General features: G+C 42.9%; 1 long non-coding RNA gene across 2 annotated transcripts in view; it reads left to right on the top strand.

The window, feature by feature from the left end:
- Positions 1-12,666: 12,666 nt before the first annotated feature.
- The window catches only part of LOC145714109 (uncharacterized), a 164,453-nt gene continuing 152,572 nt past the window's right edge, over positions 12,667-24,547 (top strand). For both annotated transcript variants that reach the window (XR_014136787.1, XR_014136786.1), the window contains exons 1-2: positions 12,667-12,797; positions 18,501-18,585. This is a non-coding gene — a long non-coding RNA (uncharacterized LOC145714109). The remainder of the gene's footprint in view (positions 12,798-18,500; positions 18,586-24,547) is intronic.

Below are 24,547 nucleotides of genomic sequence, written 5' to 3'. Positions count from 1 at the left end.
GTGAAAACATCATCATCCTCTACCTCTCCCTAGTTTCCCATCTGCTTCTCAGTGAAAGGGCGGGCCTACGCCAGCCGACTCCATCTTGTTCTGTGTCCTTCACCTAGACCACGCCTCCACCCCTTGAGTAACCTCCCGCTCACCCGTTCAAACTTCCTGGTCAAAACACGCCCAGCGACCTGCGTAGGACTCCGACCCTTCCCCAGCCAATCGGCCGAGGCCACGACCCTTCCCCAGCCAATCAGCTGAGGCCACAGCCATTACCTCACCAACTGCCCCTAGACCCCTGTAAAACCTTTGTGCTTTTGAAACTCGCTCTCTCTCCCTGGTATCTCACCGCTGCGTCGGTGCAGGTAGGGGATTGAGCTCGAGCTAGCTCGAAGAAAGGCTCTTTTGCTTTTGCATCGGACTCGGCTCCCTAGTGGTCTTTGGGGATCACGAATTCTGGGCATAACATTCAGAAACGCAAAATGCCTTCGCAGTGCCATTAATTTTTTTGTGCTCTCTGCCTTTCTTACAAGTGTTTCACGGGCAGATCTCAATTTTTAGTGGTTTGCTTGGATTTTTTGAGTGATTGATACATATATAACACCTATATATAATTGCTAAGCACCGTGCTTGATGCGTATTGATTAAGCTCAAAGGCTGGAGCCTGCTTCAGATTCTGTGTCTCTGTCTCTCTTTGCCCCTACCCTGCTCATGCCCTGTATCTGTCTCTCTGTCTCAAAAATAAATAAACGTTAAAAAAAAAAAAAAAAACCAATAAAACTACACCGTATGAAGCATGTGCCGTACTTCCTCTGCTGTGAAAGATCATCCCTCGGATATTTGTATTACTTTATCCTTAAGACCTAGTTTTTGCTGAAATCTCAACCTCACAGTGACGGCAACCCTGACCACCCTATATAGTATGACAACCCGTAGCCATTATCTTCCTCCATATTTTCATTTTCCACAAAAGTCTTTACATTCTAAAATATTATATAATTTTCTTACTATTTATGCGTATAGTTTATTACCTCTCTTCTTCAATGTAACGTAAAGTCCATAGGGGTACAGATGTTTGAAAGTTTTGTTCTCTGTTATAACTCAATTCTAATGGGGTCAGACATATAGAAAGTACTCAATAAACTATTGTTAAATGAGTTAATTCATTTCAAGGTAAACTTTTTCATTTTACTTAATACTTTCCTTGAACTTTTTTTAAGTTTATTTATTAATTTTGAGAGAGAGAGAGAAAGAGAGCAGAGGAAGGACAGAGAGAGAAAGAGAGAGAGAGAGAATCCCAAGCAGGCACCGAGCTGTCATCAAGGAGCCTGTCGCAGGGCTCTAACTCATGAAACACAAGATCATGACCTGAGCTGAAATCTGGAGTTGGGTATTTAACTGGCTGAGCTGCCCAGGCACCCCTCTCTGAACTTTCCTTGATAAGTATTCTTTGTTGATTGTTTTCATTTTCAATGGGTTCTTTTGCTCATTTTTTCAGTTGATTAGTACAACCATAAAAGGGAATCGTTATCTTCATCTTTCTTTGTTCTCCCTGTCTTTTTATGTGTCCAAAGCATTGTAAAATTAAAACCCAGGCCGACTCTCCACCACCATAATTAAAAGTTCTATGTATGTTAACTGGGGTCAATAGTGATGACCCCCCTTTCATTTCTGGTATTGGTATTTTGTATCCTTTCTCTTTCTTCTTGGTTTATGTGGAAGATATTTATCACTTTTATTGAACTTTTCAAAGGACCAGTTTTTTATTTCTTTGATTTTCTTTATTGTTCGGCTCTTCGATTTATTGATTTTTATCCTACTTTTTATTACTTCCTTTCTTATGCTTGGTTTAGTTTTTTAATTTAATTTTTTCGTGTTTGCCTATTTTTGACAGAGAGAAGGAAACCGTGAGCCATGGAGGGGCAGAGAGAGAGGGAGGCAGAGGATCCAAGGAGGCTCTGCCCTGTCAGCACAGGGCCCGATGTGGGGCTTGAACTGACGACCCCGAACTGGGAGATCATGACCCGAGCGAAAGTCGGACACTTAACTGACTGAGCCACCCAGGCGCCCCGCTTGTTTTAGGAATGAATTGCTGTTCTTTCTCTAGTTTCCTGTAGTGAGAGGCTAGTTATAGATTACAGATCTTTCTTCTCTTCTACTATATGCATTCAGTGCTATAAACCTCCTTCTAAGGACTGCTTTCCCTGTATCTCACAAATTGTGATAGGTTGTATTTTCATATTCATACGGTTGAAAATATTTTAAAATTTCTTGAGACTTTTTCTTTGGCTTATATTTTATGTAGTAGTGTGTTGTTCAACTTCCAAACATTTGGAACTTTCCAAGAACCATTCTGCTACTGATTTCTGGTTAAATTCTATTATCTGCTAACATAATTTGTATAATTTCTATTAAATTTGTTAAGGTGCACTTTATGGTCCAGGGGGTGATCTGTCTTGGTGAATGCCTTTGATTCGTATAATTCGTTTATTCTGACGCGCTGTTATTAAGATACACACACATAAAGTATTTTTATGTCTCCCTGGAAAATGGCCCTTTTCATGATTATGTATGGACTCTCTTTATCCCTGATCAATTTTCTGGTTCCGAGGTCAGCATCGTCTAATCTGAAATTAATGTTGTTACTCCAGCTTCCTTTTGCTTAATGCTAGCATGCCGTATCTTTCTCCATATATTTGCTTTTTAAAAAAAGTTTATTTGCATTTATTTTATGCAGAATGACTCCCAGGCCGTAAGTTTTTGTTTCTTCTGTTTCTTCTGGGATACCTTTTTCATCTGTGCAACTTCCTCTTCTGGCTCAGGAACAATCTGCTCGTTTTCAGTCAGGATCATCCCATCATGTCTGGGTTAATCCGACCAGGAGCCCTGTAAATTCTACGCGCGTATTGGGGGCTTGGTTCACCCGGATGTGATCAATGACCAGAGAATCTACATCTGAACCCTTAAAATCACCATTACTGTTTGCATTTTTAATCATGTGCAGTAAAAAGGCAGCCCTCCTTTTGGGCCCCTGACCCTGTGTCCAGCCCCACGGTTTGGCCTGGGCGCACCTGCCAACCCCATCGTTGTAGCGACAGAATGGCACACGTTGCTTTTGCAAAGTGACATCTTTCAGATACATTGTGGTTTTTTGGGTATGCATACCGTTGATGGTCTAGGCAGTTTCACACGTGTTCTTAAAGTGAAGATGAAGATTTGAACCTCTTGCTTTGCATGATCACGGAGGGTTTTCTGGGTCAAGTGAATAGCAAACCATTCAAGGGAAGAGCTCCATATATTTGCTTTTAACTTATGTTTTTAGTGTAGATATAGACGCCATAGAGTTAGGTCTTGGTGACTTCCCCCACCCCTTGCCAGAGACATGAGGGAGTTCTTTTTTGGCTCTTGAGCATGAGGACCTGATGGGATTCCTGGAGGTAAAATTCACAAACGTGCAGAGGCCTCCGGAAGACCGCAGCCTGCAAGAGTTTCTTGCTCTCACACTCATTTACACACTGCCTCCAATAATTTCTCAGTTAATATTTAAGTGTTCTTACCAGTTTATGTCTCTACTGGCTTCTGATCCCAGTAAAATGAGCTTCGTTGTTCTCTGTATTCACCTTTCTGTCCAGATTTCAGGATACGGTTTGACCCTCAACTTCTATTCTCTGATGGTCCAAGGAAAGTCACTGGCTTTTAGTTTGTTCAGTATTTTCTTCTTGTATGTAGAGGAGTGATGACTTCCAAGCTCTTTACATGCTGGAGCTGAAATAGGAAGTTGTTCTGTTTTTCAGCTCATTAAATATGATATGCTTATGTTTGTTTAGGGTTTTTATGTGAGGTTATTCTCTGAGTTTCTGGCATCTCTTGTTTGCTGTAGGTAATTTTGGAAAATTCTTGACCATTGTTTCTTCAAATATTTTTTTCTGTCCCTTTCTGCCTTTCTTCTGGGAGTTCAATTGTACATATGTAAGACTTTTTTTAATCTTGTACCACATCTGTTGGTACACTGTAGATATCTTAGCTCCTAAATAATTAATGATTGAGACCGAATGTCATTTTTGGAAGAGGGTAGAATTTTGAAGAGTAATTTGACAGATTTAAGCTTGAAAAAGAAATGATATCAGAATTGGTGGAAAACTGGAGAGAGGAGAGAGAGCACTCTTTAATAGGGGATATTGACTTGAGAAAAGTTATCAGCTTATAATTGTAAGGTGTTTTTAGCAATCAGTGAATAGAGCAATCTGCATATGATGTTCATTTTATTTTATTTTTTAAATATTCATTTATTTTTGAGAGAGAGAGAGAGAGAGAGAGAGACAGTGTGAGTGGGGAGGGGCAGAGACATATGGAGACAGAATGTGAAGCAGGCTCCAGGCTCTGAGCTATCAGCACAGACCTGAGCTGAAGTTGGACGCTTAACCAACTGGGCCACCCGGGCGCCCCTATGGTGTTCATTTTAGAAACCGATAAGGCATATCTCTTTTTGCTGACTTAATACCTACTTACCTTTCAAAACTTGGTTTAAATATCAGATCTTTTAGGAAGCATTTTCTGACCTTTCCGAAACAGATTTGGTCCGCCTGCTTTACATTTTCATAGAACTTTGCATTTAAAAAAAAATTGAAAAAAATCTGTATTTTAGAGAGAGAGAGCATAAGCAAGGGAGAGGGGCAGGTGGAGGGAGAGAGAGAGAAGAAAAGTGAGGGAGAATCTCACGCAGGCTCCACGCTCAGGGTGGAGCCAGACACAGGGCTCAATTCCACGACCCTGGGATCGTGAACCGAGCCGAAAAATCAAGAGTTGGACCCTCAACAGACTGAGCCACCCAGGCGCCCTGAACTTTGCATTTGTTTTTGTTTTTGTTTTTTTTTTAGTTTGTGTATGTATGTATTTTTTATTTTGTATTATAGTAGTAGCAGCTGACATTTGTTGAATGATTACTATATGCCAGGTATTATATTAAGTAATTAAGAATGATCTCATTAAAGTATACATTTAAAAGTTGTCTTTTACTTTAGACTGTATGTACCATATAGTGAAATGACAAATATCATAACTTTTTGTTCACTATTGTATCCCTAGTGTCTACCACAGAGCCTGGCACATCATAGGTACTTAATATAGCTTTTTTGAGTGATCAAGTAGTCAAAGATGTCATTGGTACCTTTATTGTTTAATCTTAGCTAATTAAGATATTTTTTCTTTCTAAGGGCGCCTGGGTGGCTCAGTCAGTTAAGAGTCCGACTTCGGCTGAGGTTATGATCTCATGGTTTGTGGGTTCGAGCCCCACGTCAGGCTCTGTGCTGACAGCTCAGAGCCTGGAGCCTGCTTTGGATTCTGTGTCTCCCTCTCTCTCTGTTCCTCTCCTGCTCTCACTCTTTCTTTCTCTCGATCTCTAAAAAATAAATAAACTTTCAAAAATATTTTTTAAAGATATTTTTCTTTCTAGTCCATTGGATTTACATGTTAATATTGCTAAATTACTACTTTGGTTAAAACTTTTTTTTAAAGTTTATTTATTTTCAGAGAGAGAGAGAAAGAAAGAGAGGCAGAGACAGAGAGGGAGCGTGCATGAGTTGGGGAGGGGCAGAGAGAGAGAGAGAGAGAGGGAGAGAGAATCCCAAGCAGGGTCCACACTGTCAGAGCAGAACCCGACCTCACGACTTAGGGGCTGGAATCCAAGAACCGTGAGATCATGACCTGAGCTGAAATCAAGAGTCAGACGCCTCACTGAGCCACCCAGGTGCCCCTAGTTTGGTTAAAACTTAAGGCTAGTAACTTCGACAGCTTCTAGAATGTCCCTCTGGTACGGTGAATGATTTTAGAGTTCAAAGAGAGAGAAACAACCACCGACTAATTCACTCTGCTCTGTTGGGACCGCATAATCACCTTGTGAAGTAGCTGCCACTTTTAAATGATTTGAATCTTCGATAGGTGATTTTATTTGGGATTTCAGAGTTTATTTAACCATGAGTTTCTTATGGAAAACTGATCTAAATGCATACTGCTGTCAAATTTATTTTTCTGCATTCTGCTCGTATATGTATGTAGTTTCTACTCGGTAGAAATAATCTTAGTATAAAATAAAAAGATTCTAAACCCATTTAATAACCATGTGTAAGAAATAACTATATTTCTCCGATCTGTCAGCAAAATGTTAGTCTTTTTTTTTTCTTCCCAGTGACCTAGATACACCCAAAGCCTGTGAGAGTTACTCTGAATTTCTTTTGCAAAAATCAATACCGGTTTTCCCTTGCCTATTTCTATAGGGAATATTTTCTTTTTGCCTTCCATCCATCCACAGTAGAAACTTTCGCCAGAGATAAAGAATATGACAAGCTTTCCAGATTCATCTCCCAGCAAAGAAAGGGATTTTTCACACGGGTTCATTAAGTTGAGATATTCTGTCCTGAGCGAAGTTTCAAGTTAGCACTTGCTGGCTGATGTTCAAAATAGATAAAAATAGAATGATAGATTTCAATCATCTAGTATAATGTTTGCAAAGAAGACCGTTTCCTCGGTGATTGAATCATAATTTGTGTTCAGTTAGTTCCAAAAGACGAGCACAATAACCTGTGATACTTGTTTAGCCTTTTGTCAGTTTTAAAGGTTTTCACATCTAGCATCCCAGTTGATCCTCGTGTGAAAATGAAGGAAACCTCTTGAAAACGGAGTCTGAAGCCCTGAAGGGGGAGCTCCTGAGCTCCTCTCCCTGCAGCCTGCATCCCCCGAGGGAAGAAGGAAGATAAGAATTACCTTGACCAGGGAGGACACTTTTCACAGAGGAATGTCGTCTCCTCCACGCTTGTTCTTCTCCCATGAACTTTTGTTTGAGACAGACCTCCCCAATTTCCACCTAAAACCTAATCAAAGCTGACCTTCCCTTTGTCTCTCGGACTCTCCTATGTTTCGTCATAGTTTTCACGTCTCAAATTCCAATTCCCCTGCCCTTCCTGAATAAACTCCTTTTCCTGGTAAAATAAGTGGCCGTTGAGTTTTTAAGGTTGACACAATGTTCGTTACTTGACCCTTTCTCTTGTGCATTCTTCTACTCCAGAGCTTGGAGTGATAAATGCTTGGTTTTCTAGACTCCCCTGCAAGTGAGGCCGACCTTGTGACGCAGCTCGAGCCGGAGAGATGAAAGAAGGGGAAAGCGGAGCGTGTTCTGAGAAATAGTTTTGATCACCGATGAAAAGAAAGGCAAATGCAGCCTCTTAGCGTCTTCCGCCTGGAGCACACAGGTGTTATGCCATCTTACAACCACAGGGTAATGCCGACAAGACGGCAAGTTAGAAGGAGCCCCGACGTCTGCATTCATTGTTGGGCGCCCGAAGCTCAGTTTGGCATTGTTGGTTGTGAGAGAAGAGAACTCCTTTTTGGGCCACTGCGATTTTGGCATTCTGCCATGTGCTAATACATGCCCAGTTACTGGAGTTAATTCACCACCACTAAATAGGTGAGGAAAATGATACTGAAAGGACACGCTCTTTAACACAGCAACAGTAGGGGAATGTTGCTTTGGTTTTGTGTGGATTTTGTTTTATGTATTTATTTATTTTAGAGAAAGAGAGAGAGCAGGAGCAGGGGTGAGGAGCAGACGGACAGAGAGAATTGTAAGCAAGTTCCACGCTCAGTGCAGAGACTGACACGGGGCTTGATCCCGTGACCCTGGGATCATGACCTGAGCAGAAATCAAGAGTTAGACATTCAACCAACCGAGCCACCCAGGGGCCCCGAGTTTTGTGTAGTTTTTAATATATATATATATATATATACACATATATATACATACATATATACATATATATGTATGTATATATATATACCTTATATACATATATATACATATATACATATACATATATACATACATGTATACATATATATGTATATATATATACCTTAAGGTGGGGGGTGCCTGGGTGGCTCAGTCTGTTAAGTGCCCAACTCTTCATTTCAATTCAGGTTTTAATCCCAGAGTTGTGGGATCGAGCCCTGAGTTGGGCTCTGTGCTGAGTATGGAGCCTGCTTGGGATTCTCTCTCTCCCTCTCTTTCTGCCCCTCCCCCCTCAAAATGAATAAACATTAAAAAAAAAAACCTTAAGGTTGGTAGTCGTTTCAGAAAACATGGGTACGCTCCCCCATATTTAGAATTCGTATACTCACCAGGAGAAGAAATACTACCTATGATTCCTAGCTTCATCAATAATGTGTCTGTGGATTATTTGTGGTTTGGGCCATTAGGAAAAGTACTGTCATGGGAATCCCTTTCAATGTCTTCCGGTGCATATATACATACACTTTTCTATGGTCCTTACTCAAGAGTGGGATTGCTGGGCTACAGATCACGTATGTCTTCAGTTTTACCAGCTACTCCTCAACTCTTTTCCAAAGTGGTTATATTAATTATGTACTCCTACCAACAGAGTATTAGAATTATATCCTCCTCACCAGTGGGTATTATCAGATTGTGAAAAGTTGCCAGTCTGCAATGTGGGTAATGATCTCGTATTGTGGTTTTGATTGATATTTTCCTGATTACTAATAAGGTTGAGCTCCATTGCACATGCTGGTTGGACAGCTGGAATTTCTCTGTTTTGAAGGAACTACAAATCTTTCCATCTTTCTGTAGAGGTGGGATCTGTCTTCTCATTGGTTTGTTTCTCATATTTTGATTCCTATTATTCATGGGATTTATGTTCTGTAACTACCATCATGAACACCGAATTAGCAAATGCTGAACTATGTGCTCAGGAAGAATACAGGATTAAGTTCCAGTGAGCCACTGGTCACATTTACATCAACGGAAACACCTTGTTTACCTTGTAAACCAGACAAACTCATCAGTGTTGGAAATCTGCTCTTCCCATTACCTTCTCCTGTATGACACTTAACAGATACTTTTGTCTTTTCTTTTCTTTTAAATATTTTATTTCAAGTAATCTCTATACCCAACATGGGGTTTGAACTTACAACCCCGATATCGAGAGTCACAGGCTCTACTGGACTGAGCCAGCCAGGTACCCCACTTAACAGATACCTTTAAAATTCTTCCGGCGGGGGGGGGGGGGGGCTGGGTGGCTCAGTGGGTGAAGCGTCCGACTTCGGCTCAGGTCATGGTCTCCCAGTTAGTGGGTTCAAGCCCCATGTCGGGCCCTGTGCTGACAGCTCAGAGCCTGGAGCCTGCATCCGATTCTGGGTCTCCCTCTCCCTCTGCTCTTCCCCCACTGGCTCTCTGCCTCTCTCTCTCTCTCAAAAATAAATCAACATTTAAAAAATATTGAAAATTCTTCCATAACCTCCTGATCTGCAGCAACTGCCTCACCTACAAGTTTAGCGATTTCCACACCGTATAGCCTTTTGAAATATGCAAGGCAAGCAGCCAACACTGCTCAACAAGAGTTTAACGTTTCCTTGACCCCGGGCAATCTGAGTGTCAGTTTCTTTGGCTTTCAGCGTCTCAACTGTCTGTTACGCTTTCATTAACTTGTTATCATCTCCCAACTCCACAAAGTTAGCCACTTTTCCATCTCCTCCATAGCTTCCTCACGCCTATAGCTGTTATTTTAGCACTTTCCAGAGCTGCCTCATGCAAAGATTGACGAATTCCCTCTTCCTTTTTCTGGATATACCTGTGGAAGTGTATTAAACCGCGGGACATGAGGGGCACCTGGGTAGCTCAGTGGGTTAAGCGTCTGACTTCGGCTCAGGTCATGATCTTGCGGTTTATGAGTTCGAGCCCCACGTCAGGCTCTGTGCTGACAGCTCAGAGCCTGGAACCTGCTTCAGGTTCTGTGTCTCCTCCTCTCTCTGCCCCTCCCCTGCTCATGCCCTGTCTCTGTCTCTCAATAATAAATAAACGTTAAAAGAAATTAAAAAACAAACAAACAAAAACAACCTTGGGACATGAGAGATTCCATTTTGAGGAAAGCTCCATTCCCCCCCACCCCCCCACCCCGCCCAGCCCCGCCAAAACAGATGGCTAATGAACTCTTGAGTTAGGCAAAAAACAAACTCCTGGCTGGGCCAGAAGCCGCAATTGTTTTATAAGCCATTGTAACGTCTGGTTATGGACTTTCTGAAGACAGAATAGTTGACTAGTGTGTAACCCAAAGCAGCTTGGCCTGTTAGGACCAATTGACAATCTTTGTTTCTCTTTTATCCATCATGTAATTGCCTCCCTCCTTCCTCTTCTTCATAAACCCCCCTGGCTTTTAGGACACTTCTCTGGTTACTGCTGGAATCTGTGCTCCCCAAACTGCAATGCTTTGAATAAACGCTTCTTTGCCTCTCATTGTTGCTCTTACTTCTAGGTTGACATGAAGTACCTCACAGCCTTCTCAGGAACACTAGACATCACTTCCACACTGCTGAAAGCCACATTAAAAGGCAAAATCATCAGCAGCAAGCGCAAAATCAAACATGTGGCACTCAACGGACCTTGAAAAGAACATTTGTTTACGGTATGGGAGCTCAGGCAAGAAGGCAGAGTAGCACCTTGTTCAGCCTCACCTGGCAGTGTCTACACCGAGTGACTCAGATCTTCCCGTGATCACCAATGTCCGCAAAGTACCCTAAGTATTGATTTGGGGATTATACATACATTGTCGTGAGCAGGGGATTTCGCAAACACAGAATCTGTGAATAATGAGGAGGGGCTGTGTGTATTGATATACAAGTATGCCTTGTTTTACTATGCTTTGCTTTATTGCACTTCAAGGGTAATTGCATTTTTTACAAATTGATGGTTTGTGGCAATCCTGTTGAGAGTCTACGGGTGCCATTTTTCCAACAGCATTTGCTCACTTTGTATCTCTGTGCCACATTTGGTAATTCGCACCGTATTTCAAACTTTTTCATTTTATATTTGTTATGGTGATCTGTGGTCAGTGATTATCGTGGTGTCTATACGGGGTGTCTCTCCATCGGATGGGGGCCGGAAGCCAATGGGGAGGGAGGTGAAATAATTTACCTGTGGCTGAACAAAGGGGGTACAAGTTTACTGAATACACCACAAGGGAGCTGTGGGCAGGAGAGCAGAGAGAGGCTGTCTGCAAAGAGGCAGTGGCTGGGAGCTGTTTTGTTTCTTTAATGTTTATTTTTTAGAGACAGAGAGAGAGACAAACAGACAGACAGACAGAATCCAAAGCAGGCTCGAGGCTCTGAGCTGTCAGCACAGAGCCCGACTTGGGGCTTGAACTCAGGAGCGGTGAGATCATGACCTGAGCTGAAGTCGGACGCTTAACTGACTGAGCCACCCAGGTGCCCCTAATTTTTATAATTTTTAAAAAGATTTTATTTTTAAGTAATCTCTATGCCCAATGTGGGGCTTGAACCTACAACCCCAAGATCAAGAGTTGCATGCTCCACCGACTGAGCCAGCCAGGTGCCCCAACATTTTTTAGTAACAAAGCATTTTTAAATTAATGTATGTACTTTTTTTAGACACAATGTTTATCGCACACTTAATAGACTACAGTATAGTGTAAACAAAATGTTTTAAAAGGTTATTTATTTATATTTACGTAATCTCTACACTCAACGTGGGGCTCAAACTCACGACCCCCAGATTAAGAGTCAGATGCTCTTGGGGTGCTTGGGTGGTGCAGTCTGTCAAGTGTCCGACTTCTGCTCAGGTCATGATCTCCCAGTTAGTGGGTTCAAGCCCCGTGTCGGGCTCTGTGCTGACAGCTTGGAGCCTAGAGTCTGCCTCAGATTCTGCGTCTCCCTCTCTCTCTCCCCCTCCGCCAGTCACGCTCTGTCTCTCGCTCTCCTTCAAAAATAAACGTACATTTAAAAACTTAAAAAAAAAAGTCAAACGCTCTTCCGACTGGTCCAGCCCGATGCCCCCAAACATAACTTTTTTCAGGTTTTTTTTTTTTAAGTTTATTTACTTATTTTGAAAGAGAAAGAGAGCAGGAGAGGGCCAGATAGAGGAGAGAGCCCAAGCAGGTTCTGCACTGTGAGCATGGAACCTGAAGAGGGGCTTGATCTCACAAGGGGTGAGATAATGGCCTGAGGGGAAACCAAGAATAGGGCCATCCAGTCGCCTCCTCAACCGTAACTTTTATATGCATCAGGAAACCAAAAAAATTCTCTTGACCCACTTGATGGTGATACTTGCTTTGTTGTGGTAGTCTGGAACCGAGCCCACAGTATCTCCAAGGTGTGTGTGTGTGTGTGTGTGTGTGTGTGTGTGTGTGTGTGAAAAAGTCAGGGTTAAATTTTTTCCCTGTGGTTACCAATCGTCTCATCACGTTTAGTAAAAACTTAACCTTTCCCCCACTCTGCAGTGCTACTTTTGTCATAAATCAACTGTCCATTTATGCAAGGCTCTATGTGATACTGTGAATTTTAATGAATATATTTTGATCCCGCTTCTGGCTCACAGCTCCTCAAACCCTAGGAATTTCCTACGTGCGGAGCGGCAGAAAGGTGTCTTGTTATGTTAATGAGGTCTCTTTTAGAAAGGCCCCCGGGTAGCCTGAAGGCGGGGGCTGGTTGCCAGGGGAACCAACCACGCGACGGGAGGGTGGGAACTTTGGGAACCGCCCCCTGACTCGGGGGAGAGGCGGGGGCTGGAGGCCGGATCAGCCAATGGGCAATGACGCCTCTGTAACCAAGCCTGCGTAAAACCCGACAGGAGGGCTTGGTGACCACGTGGAGCGGCGGGGAGAGTGGCGGCCTGGCGAGGGCAGGGAAGCTGGGGGGAAGCTGCCCGCCCGCCCTGCACCCCTCCTCCTCGGGAACGCGCCCGCCTGGCCGTGTTCCCGAGTCCCAGCCTTTCTGAGTCACCCCGCGATCTGGTAAGGAAGCCGGTTCTCTAAGTTCTGTGAGCCGCCCCGGCATCTTACTCGGACCCAAGGAGGGCGCGGTGGGAACCTTTGCCGCGGCTGAGTCCCAAGCACCCGGGCTCGCAGCTGGGTCTCGAGTCGGGGTGGGGGTGGGGCAGCCCTGTAAATGGAGCCCTTCACCCTGACCGTCGGAGCTCTCTCCGGGCAGACAGTATCAGAATCGGGTTCAATTGTAGGACTCTCAGCTGGTGTCCCGAGAATTACTGGTTGGTGTAGGAACTACCCCCCCCCCCCCCCCACATTGCAAATTGGTGACCTGAACCCTTATACTCCATTTCTACCTTGTCTGTTCTGTTCTGTCCTACTATCCCTTACACCAATATCACACTGCCTTAATTACTATGATTTTATAATTATTTTTGATAGCTGGTAGGCCAAGTCCTTACATTTTGTCATCTTTTTGAAAAGTGCCTCAATTATTTTTGCCATATGTTTCTATACACATTGTATTCTCTTCTTTTTAAGTTTATTTATTTATTTTGAGAGAAAACAAGCAGGGGAGGGCAGAGAGAGAAGGGGACAGGATCTGAAGTGAGCGGGCTCCATGCTGACAGCAGGGAGCCCGATGTGGGGCTTGAACCCACGAACCGTCAGATCGTGACCTGAGCCGAAGTCGTGACGCTTAACCTACTGAACCACCCAGGCGCCCCTTCTAGATACATTTTAGAATCATTTTGTCAATTGCCACAAAAATATGTGCAGATATATTGATTAGGTTTGCAGTGGATTCATTGATCTTGGGGTTAATTGACATTTTACGAATATTGTTTCCCAAACCATAAATATGGTATATTTAACGTTGATTTAAGTCTTTAATTCCTCTCAATTTCTCACAGAGGCCTTTACATCTTTTGTTGTGTTTAATTTTAGGTTTTTTTTTAAATTTTTTTTTTAACATTTATTTATTTTTGAGACAGAGAGAGACAGAGCATGAACGGGGGAGGGGCAGAGAGAGAGGGAGACACAGAACCGGAAGCAGGCTCCAGGCTCTGAGCCATCAGCCCAGAGCCTGACGCGGGGCTCGAACTCACGTACGGCGAGATCGTGACCTGAGCCGAAGTTGGACGCTCAACCGACTGAGCCACCCAGGCGCCCCAAATTTTAGATAATATATGTATATAGATAGATAGATATTATATATATTATTTTACTTTTGATATTATTAAGCTCTATGCCCATCTTGGGGCTTGAACTCACAACCCCAACAACAGGAGTCTCATACTTCACCGGCACAGCCAGACTGGCTCTCATAATTGATATTTTTATGGCTCTGTAGATGTTGTCTTTTTAAATATCATTTTTTGTTGATGGTATGTATAAATTCCATTCCCTTTTATGTTTTTATTATGGAGAACTTGCTAAACTCATTCGAATAACTTCTCTCTATATTATTTACACTTTATATGCATAATCATAGAATATATGTATAATGTCATCTTTTCCGTGCTTTCTAATGAATACAACTTTACCATACTGGCTGGACCTCAGCACAGATGTTAAATGGAAGTGGTGGCAGCAGACATCTTTGTGTTGTTCCAGATTCACTGGAAATTTCTCAGTGTGTCACCGTAAAGCATTTTTTGTAGCTGTCAGTTTTCAAGCAAAGGAAGTTCTCTTATGTGTATTTAGCTAAGTTTTTGTGTTATGGATGCGCTATTAATTTAATCCAATGATTCTCTTCCATTTGGACGATCATTTGATTTTCCTTTTTTAATATGGTAACATGGTACATTACATTAACTAAAATTTTAAAGTGAAACAAACCAACATTTTTGAACGAACTCCACAATCTAATGATGTATCGTCCTTTTTTGGTGTTGCTGATATTTCGTGAGGATTTTCACAAGTATACTTTTGAATGAGATGCACATGTAATTTTCCTTCCTTTCCTGATAAATTTCCTTTCCTTTCCTTTCCTTTCTTTTATTGTTAAGAGTCTGTTAACAAGGTGTTCGACTCATGGAATGAGTTGTAAATTGTATCTTCTTATTCTGTTATTGGGAATAATAGTTTGTGTAATGCGGGAATTGAATTACTGTTTTCTTGAAGTTCTTGTACCTGCAGCTTTCAATGCAGAAAGATTGTTATTACTAATGCAAACTGTTTAATTGTTACAGAACTGTTTTGGGCAAATTATATTTTTCTAGGAATCTATAAGCTGTATCTAAATATTGAATGTATTGGCATAAAGTCGTTCATGATATTGTCTTAGTTTATTGTCTGAGGGATCTGTGACAGTGTTCTGTTCATTCTCACTGTTCTATGGCAGAGATTTAGGGAACTTTTAGAAGAAACATGAATTTTGGAACAATTTTAGTTACTGAAAAATTGCAAAGATAGTACAGAGAGTCCTTGTATACCCTTCATGCAATTTCCCTTATTATTAACATGAGTGTCATACATTTGGTAAAAATAAGGCACCGATATTTGGTACACTATTATTAACTGAAGTCCATACTTTACCCAGATTTTCTTACTTTTCACATAGTGTCCTTTTTCTGTTCCAGGATCCCATGTTACATTTAGTTGCCATATATACTGGGCCTCCTCTAGGTAGTGACAATTTTTCAGACTTCCTTGGCAGTTTTGGTGTCAATGTTTTAAGGAGTATCGGTCAGCTATTTTATAGAATATCCTCAAATTGGGATTTGTCTGAGCTTTCCTGGTATCCAATACATGATTTGTCTATTTCTTTCTTATATTTTTATCAGTTTTTTTCCCCACGTATTTTGACACTCTGTTCACAATATACACTTGTAGGATCATTATGTCTTTTTAAAGAATTTAACTCTTCCATTATAAAACGTCCCTTGTGATGATTAATTTTAAGTGTCAACTTGGCTAGGCCACAGTACCCAGGTATTTGGTCAAACATCGGTCTGAATGTCCTTGTGAAGGTGTTTTTTAGGTAAGATTAGCATTTAAACCAGCAGATTATCTTCCATCATGTGGGTGGACCTTATTCAACTAGTTGAAGACCTTGGGGGAAAATAAGAGCTGTCCCCTGTGATGGTTAATTTTATGTGTCAACTTGACTGGGTTGAGGTATAGCCAGATAGCTGGTAAAACATTATTTCTGGGTGTGTCTGTGAAGATATTTCTGGAAAAGATTACCCTTTGAATTGGTGGACTGAGCTAAGAAGAGCTCCATTGTCTAATCAGTTGAGGGCTTTCATAGAACAAAAAGGTAGAGAAAGGGCAAATTTGTTGCTCCCTTTGTTTAATTTGAGGCGTCCGGTCCTTTCCTGCTCTTAAATATTGGTGCTTTCAGTTCCCAGGATTTTGGACTTGGACTTACACCATTGGCTCCTCTGGTTCTCAGTATTTGGACTTGGATTGAATTGTACTACCAGCTTCCCTGGTTGTCCAGCTTTCAGGTGGCAGATCAAGGGGTTTTGGGCCTCCATAACCACAGAAACATATTCCTATAATAAATTTCTTCTATCTATCTATCCATCCATCCATCCATCCATCCATCCATCCATCCTATTCTGCTGGTTCTATTTATACTGAGGGTGGCTCTAGAGGAACAGAATTTTAAGGATGATTTTTCTGAATTGGTTCTGTTGCTTATGGAGTTGATCCTCTAATCTTAATAGATTGAAAGACACTCACCTCTTTCCAGTGGTAAAGAAAGCACTGATACTCCATGGCATGAATTTTTTACAGAGATAAGCAAAATATCTGCATTGACTGCTACTCATTAGCCACTTACCAAAAGCATCTTGTCAGGACGCCTGGGTGGCTCAGTCGGTTAAGCTTCCACTCTTGATTTCGGCTCAGGTCATTATCTCACGGTTCGGTTCCTGAGTTCAGCCCCCACATGGGGCTCACCAGTGACAGTGCGGAGCCTGCTTGGAGTTCTCTTCCTCTCCCTCTCTCTCCGTCCCTACCCGCTCACGCTGTCTCTCTTAAAAGCATCTGGTCTCTTAGCTCCTAGGTGTTCTCACCAGTTTATGGCTCCAGCGGCTTCTGCAGGTTAGCACTTCTTTGTTACGATTCACCGTACTTGCGGGTCTTTATAGATTTTGGGGTGTAGGTTTGCCCGATACCTGGTTTCTGAAGGATCTAAGCAAAGTTGTCGATTTTCAATTTGTTCAACTTTTCTCTAAGAATGGAAATGGCAACTTTGAAGTCCTTTCCATGGCAGTGCTGAAATCAGAAATCTGATAATTTTATTATTTGTGTCTAAGGACATAAATTGTTATATATGTATTTGTTATTGTGTATTTGCTATTTTCTTTTAAATGTTCATTTTTTTTTTTTTTTTAATTTTTTTTTCAACGTTTTTAATTTATTTTTGGGACAGAGAGAGACAGAGCATGAACGGGGGAGGGGCAGAGAGAGAGGGAAACACAGAACCGGAAACAGGCTCCAGGCTCCGAGCCATCAGCCCAGAGCCTGACGCGGGGCTCGAACTCATGGACCGCGAGATCGTGACCTGGCTGAAGTCGGACGCTTAACCGACTGCGCCACCCAGGCGCCCCTAAATGTTCATTTTTGAGAGAGAGAGAGAGAGAGAGAGAGAGCGAGCAGGGGAGGGGCAGAGAAAGGCCGGGGGGTGGGTAACAGAGGATTCCAAGCAGACTCTGTGCTGACAGAGCCCGATGTGGGGCTGGAACTCACGAACCATGAGATCATGACCTGAGCTGAAGTTGGATGCTCTACCGACTGAGCCACCCAGGCGCCCCAATTTGGTATTTTTTAAAAATGATTTTAAATAATCTCTACAGCCAATGTGGGGTTCAAACCTACAACCCCAAGATCAAGAGACACACACCACTGACTGACCCAGCCAGGTGCCCCTGTTTGTTAGTAATTTGGCTTTCATCTTTAATAATGTCTTCCTTTTATATTTTGGGGGTTTATTTTTCCATTTCTTTTCTAAACTTATTGAAGTAGATGATTGGTGCATTAATTTTCATCCTTTGGTCTCTTATAACATATGCATTTAAGGAATAAGTTTCCTGCTAAGCATGACTTTATCTTCATCCCACATATTTAGATATGGTATTTGTATTAATTTATACTTCAAGATAGTTCTAATTTCTATTAAGACTTTCTTGTTTACGCAAAGATTTTTAAAGTGTTTTTTTTAAGTTTCTAAAGACATGAGAATTTTCATTTTACATTTTTGAAATTGATGTCTGACATAACTTTGTGATCACACAGAATGTTCCATAACTGAAATCATTTGATTTCTACTGAGGCTAGCTTTGTGGCCAAAGATATAGTCCATGTTTACAAATGTTCACTGTGTGGTTATTAGAATTTGTATTCTTCAATAATTACGCAGTAGTTACAATGTTAGAACTGTTAATGGTTTAATTCTAATTTTCAGTATCTTTCCTAATATTTTTATCTGCTTGGCTAATCCATTACCGAGACCACTGTGCTACGTTTGCAGATACTTCAATTTCTCATTATAATTGTACCAGTTAACCTTTTATATACTCTGGGTACACTCTTAGCACAAACAAAATGACAGACATCTGTCATATACTCCTGATGGATTAAGCCTTTTATCCTTATGAAGTTAAGGTCTTTATCTCTACTAATTCATGTTGCTGTAAATTTTACTTAATCTCATATCAGTATAGCTATGCCAGATGCAATTGCAAAGGTACTTATGTGCTGTATCTCCTTGGAATCCAGGGCACATAGGAACGGGAGCGCAGGAAGAGAATGATGGCGGTGATGACCGGCACAGAGCTGGTGGATGCCGGACTGGAAGGGAGAGGTGATTACATTTCTGTCATTTTCGTACCTTTGCTCTACCCTGTGATCAGAGTACAGATGTTCAGTGGGATTAATGAGTTCAAGTGAGAAGTCTTCAGTGCGAATATCCTAATTTTTTGCTCAACAAATACTTAGTACCTGCATTGTACCTATCTCTATCTCTGGTATGTATGTGTGTGTATATGTATATATATATATATGCGTATATTATACGCATGTGTATATATACACGTGTGCGTGTGCAGAGAGAACGTGCACACTGGCACACGGAACACGCCAGCAATGAACAAGGGAAATATGCTTTGAGTGTTTCTATCCTACACATTTGTTACAAGGAAATTAAGGCATAGAGCGGTTAGATGGCGTGCCCAAAGTCAGACTCCTAAAAAGTAGTAGATCCAGGATTTTAAACAGAACCCATCTGGCTCCACTTTTCCTCCTCAAGGATACTGCCTCCTAATGTCATGAGAAACAAATAAACCTAGATAGCTACGGGAGTTTGGAGGAGGAATTGATGGACCCTTTCCCGGGGGTCAGAGGAGATCTCGGTTGGTGGAGTGGGCTCTGACTGGCAAGGGGTGAGAGGGGTGAAGGGGTGCGAAGGCCGTTACAGGTGGAGAAAGGGGTGAGAGGGGTGAAGGGGTGCGAAGGCCGTTACAGGTGGCGAAAGGGGTGAGATGGGTGCGGGGGTGCGAAGGCCGTTACAGGTGGCGAAAGGGGTGAGATGGGTGCGGGGGTGCGAAGGCCGTTACAGGTGGCGAAAGGGGTGAGATGGGTGCGGGGGTGCGAAGGCCGTTACAGGTGGCGAAAGGGGTGAGATGGGTGCGGGGGTGCGAAGGCCGTTACAGGTGGCGAAAGGGGTGAGATGGGTGCGGGGGTGCGAAGGCCGTTACAGGTGGAGAAAGGGGTGAGAGGGGTGAAGGGGTGAGAAGGCCGTTACAGATGGAGAAAGGGGTGAGAGGGGTGGGGGGTGCGAAGGCCGTTACAGGTGGAGAAAGGGGTGAGGGGTGAGGGGGTGCGAAGGCCGTTACAGGTGGCAAAAGAGGTGAGATGGGTGCGGGGGTGCGAAGGCCGTTACAGGTGGAAAAAGGGGTGAGAGGGGTGAAGGGGTGCGAAGGCCGTTACAGGTGGAGAAAGGGGTGAGAGGGGTGAAGGGGTGCGAAGGCCGTTACAGGTGGAGAAAGGGGTGAGAGGGGTGAGGGGGTGCGAAGGCCGTTACAGGTGGAAAAAGCGGCTCGAGCAGCGGCGGTGAGCCGTGACCGCGTGCGAGGTCTCCGGGAGAGGCCGTGGCTCCTGTGCCCGGAGCCCAGGTTGGGTGGGGTGGAGGGGGGTGGTGAGAAATAGCCCGGGAGGAGCTTGGAGCTCCCGTGCTGAGCCCCTTCCCGCGGGGATTGGGAAGTGGGGACCGGGGATTTGGGATCTCGTTCTGTCTCTGTGCCGACTGGGGGCGAGGCCAGAGCGCGAGTGGTGCGAGCCCGACAGGAGGCTGTAGCAACGCGAATGGAAAGGCTGATGAGATTCCGGGGATGGCTTTCTGGCAGAGGTGGCCGAAGCTCGCGGCCGGTCAGATCCGGGGCCGAGAGACGGAGGCGTTCCGGTGCCTTCGAGGCTCCGGTTTTGGTGAAGAGCCTGCTCCTTCAGCCGCGCTCAGCTCGCCCAGAGTCTCCCGAGCGCCTCTGTGCCTGGCACCAGGTGACAGAGAGGCTGGCCGTGGTTTTTTAATTTTTAAATTCGTTACTGAGCCGTGACCGATGGGTAACCTACTAGCTTCAGGCGCAAGACGAGATTCACCATTTGCATATATTGCGAACACACGATCACCGCGGTAAGTCTGGTTAACATCTGTCACCACACGTCCTCACACGTTGTTTTTTCTTGTGATGAGCACCTTCAAGATTTACTGTCTTAGCACCTTCAAATATACGATACGGTGTCGTTAACTATAGTCGCCGTGCTGAACGTGACATCCCCGTGACTTATTTATTTATAACTGGAAGCGTGTACCTTTTGACCCCCTTCCCCACCGTGGCCAACCGCCAATTGCTTATCTGTACCTGGGAGTTCCTTTTTTTGGTGAAGATTCCACGTGCAAGTGAGACCATGTGGTATTTGTCCGGCTCTGTCTGACTCGTTTCACTTAGTGTGACGCCCTCCAGGTCACCCGTGTTGTCGCAGGTGGCAAGATTTCATCCTTTCTGATGGCTCGGTAATCTTCCTTTTTGTTTTTTTTAAATCCGTTCATCTGTGGGTGGACGCGTGGGTGGTTTCCACATCTTGGCTGTCGTGAACGATGCTGCAGCGAACGTGGGGGTGCGTGGATATGTTTCTGAGTCGGCGTTCTCCTCCCCTGGGATCAACACCCAGCGGTGGCATCGCTGGGTCGTGTGGGTCTACGCGAGACCTCGTGACGAGCCTCCGTGCTGATTTCCGCAGCGGCTGCGGCAGTTTGCGTTCCCACCAGCAGTGCACCAGAGTGCCTGGCCCCACACACAGTTTTATACTCTGGGGTTGTAAGCTGGTTGGTTAGAATCAAAATGTGATTAAAAAATTTTTTTAAGAGGTGTGAGGTGATATCTCATTGTAGTTTTGATTTGCATTTCCCTGATGATGAGTGATGATGAATGAACATGCTTTCATGAGCCCATAGGCCATCTGGATGTCTTTGGAGAAATGTCTGTTCATGTCTTCCGCCCATTTTTTAAAGTGTTTATTTTTGAGAGAGAGAGCGAGAGAGAGCGAACAGTGGTGGGGCAGAGAGAGAGGGAGACAGAGGATCCAAAGCAGGCTCTGCACTGAGAGCAGAGAGCCCAAGGCGGGGCTCAAACTCACGACTGGCAAGATTATGACCTGGGCCGAAGTCCGAGCATAACCAACTGAGCCATGCAGGCATCGCTGCCTATTTTTTGATTGAATTGTGTTTTTGGGTTTTGAGTTGTATAAGTTCTTTATAGATTTTGGATATTAACCCTTTATCATATATGTCATTTGCAAATATCTTCTCCCACTCTAGATTGCATTTTAGTTTGTTGATTGTTTCCTTCCCTGTGCAGAAGCTTTTTATATTGATATAGTCCCAATAGTTTATTTTTGCTTTTGTTTCCCTTGCCTCAGGAAAAATGTTTCTGTGGCTGATGTCAGAGAAATTACTGCCTGTGCTCTCTTCCTGGATGTTATAGTTTCAGGTTTCACATGTAGGTCTTTCATCAATTTTGAATTTATTTTTGTGTACGGTGTAAGAAAGTGGTCCAGTTTCATTCTTTTGCATGTTGCTGTCCACTTTTCCCAACACCATTCATTGAAGAGACTCTTTTTCCCATTTGATATTCTTTCCTGCTTTGTCGAAGGTTAATTGACTATATAACTGTGGCTTTATTTCTGGGTTTTCTATTCTGTTCTATTGATCTCCATGTCTGTTTTTGTGCCAGTGCCATACTGTTTTAATTACTACAGCTTGGTAATATCACTTGAAGTCTGAGATTGCGATACTTCCAGCTTTGCTTTTCTTTACAAAATTGCTTTGGCTAAAAGCGGGAGGCATCACAATCCCAGACTTTAGCCTCTACTACAAAGCTGTAATCATCAAGATGGCATGGTATCGGCACAGAAACAGACACATAGACCAATGGAATAGAATAGAAACCCCAGAACTAGACCCACAAACGTATGGCCAACTAATCTTTGACAAAGCAGGAAAGAATATCCAATGGAAAAAAGACAGTCTCTTTAACAAATGGTGCTGGGAGATCTGGAACATGCAGAATGATGAAACTAGACCACTTTCTTACACCATTCACAAAAATGAACTCAAAATGGATAAAGGACCTGAATGTGAGACAGGAAACCATCAAAACCCTAGAGGAGAAAGCAGGAAAAAACCTCTCTGACCTCAGCCGCAGCAATTTCTTACTTGACACATCCCCAAAGGCAAGGGAATGAAAAGCAAAAATGAACTATTGGGACCTCATGAAGATAAAAAGCTTCTGCACTGCAAAGGAAACAATCAACAAAACTAAAAGGCAACCGACGGAATGGGAAAAGATTTTTGCAAATGACGTATCGGACAAAGGGCTGGTATCCAAAATCTAAAAAGAGCTCACCGAACTCCACACCCGAAAAACAAATAATCCAGTGAAGAAATGGGTGGAAAACATGAATAGACACTTCTCTAAAGAAGACATCTGGATGGCCAACAGGCACATGAGAAGGTGCTCAACGTCACTCCTCATCAGGCAAATACAGATCAAAACCACACTCAGATATCACCTCACGCCAGCCAGAGTGGCTAAAAGGAAGAAATCAGGAGACTAGATGCTGGAGAGGATGTGGAGAAACGGGAACCCTCTTGCACTGTTGGTGGGAATGCAGACTGGTGCAGCCGCTCTGGAAAACAGTGTGGAGGTTCCTCAAAAAATTAAAAACAGATCTACCCTATGACCCAGCAATAGCACTGCTAGGAATGTACCCAAGGGATCCAGGAGTGCTGATGCAGAGGGACACTTGTACCCCAATGTGTATAGCAGCACTTTCAACAATAGCCAAATTATGGAAAGAGCCTAAATGTCCATCAGCTGATGAATGGATAAAGAAATTGTGGTTTATATACACAATGGAATACTACTTGGCAATGAGAAAGAAGGAAATCTGGCCTTTTGTAGCAATGTGGATGGAACTGGAGAGTGTGATGCTAAGTGAAATAAGTCATATAGAGAAAGACAGATACCATATGTTTTCACTCTTATGTGGATCCTGAGAAACTTAACAGAAGACCATGGGGGAGGGGAAGGGAAAAAAAAAGTTAGGGAGGGAGCCAAACCATAAGAGACTCTTAAAAACTGAGAATAAACTAAGGGTTGATGAGGGTTGGGAGGGAGGGGAAAGTGGGTGATGGGCATGGAGGAGGGCACCTGTTGGGATGAGCACTGGGTGTTGTATGGAAACCAATTTGACAATAAATTTCATATTAAAAAAATAAAACTATAATAAAAAATTGCTTTGGCTATTTGGGGTCTTTTGTGGTTCCATACACATTGAAGGATTGTTTGTTCTAGTTTTGTGGAAAATGCTGTTGGTATTTTGATAAGGATTGCATTAAATGTGTAGATTGCTTTGGGTAGTGTCGACATTTTAACAATATTTGTTCCCTAATCCACAAGCGTGAAACGTCTCTCCATTTCTTTGTGTCATCTCCAATTTCTTTCATCAATTTTTTTAAGATTTTATTTTTTTAAGTAATCTCTACACCCAACATGGGGCTCGAACTTACAACCTCAAGATCAAGAGTTGCACACTTTCCTGACTGAGCCAGCCAGGCTCCCCTCTTTCATCAACATCTTAATAGCTTTTCAGAGTACAACTCTTTCACCTCTTTGGTTAGGTTTGTTCCTGGGTGTCTTATTATTTTTGGCGTAATAGCACATGTGATTGTTTTCTTAATTTCTCTTTTTGTTGTTTCGTTATTGTGTCTAGAAATGCAACAGATTTCTGCATGTTTGTGTTGTATCCTGTGACTTGACTTTATTTAGTTTCTAGCATTTTTTTTTTTTTTGGTGGAGTCTTTGGAGTTTTTCATGTATAGTATCATGTCATCTGCAAATAGTGAGAGTTTTACTTCTTTCCCATTTTGGATGCCTTTTCTTTCTTTCTGTTGTCTGATTGCTGTGGCCAGGTCTTCTAGTACTATGTTGAATAAAAGTGATGAGGGTGGACATCCTTGTCTTGTTCCTGACCTTGGGGGAAAAGCTCTCAGTTTTTCCCCATTGAGTATCCTTTCCTTTGTATAGGAAACTAATACCCATGCCACAAACCAAACACTGATTAGACCGCTTTCTTGCTAGTCCCCGTGCAGGCAGTAAAGGGAAGTATTGTCTGTAAGGTATTTTAAAGAAAGAATAACATAGAGTAAATGTCAGTCTTTAAAAAAAAAAAAAATGATCACCATGCTACAGCATTTCTAAATAATGCTG

Source organism: Panthera onca, chromosome X (assembly GCF_046562875.1).
Source record: "Panthera onca isolate mPanOnc1 chromosome X, mPanOnc1 haplotype 2, whole genome shotgun sequence".
Classification (NCBI taxonomy): domain Eukaryota; kingdom Metazoa; phylum Chordata; class Mammalia; order Carnivora; family Felidae; genus Panthera; species Panthera onca.
The sequence above is the reverse complement of the archived record's forward strand: the minus strand, read 5'-3'. Positions and strand labels throughout refer to the sequence as shown.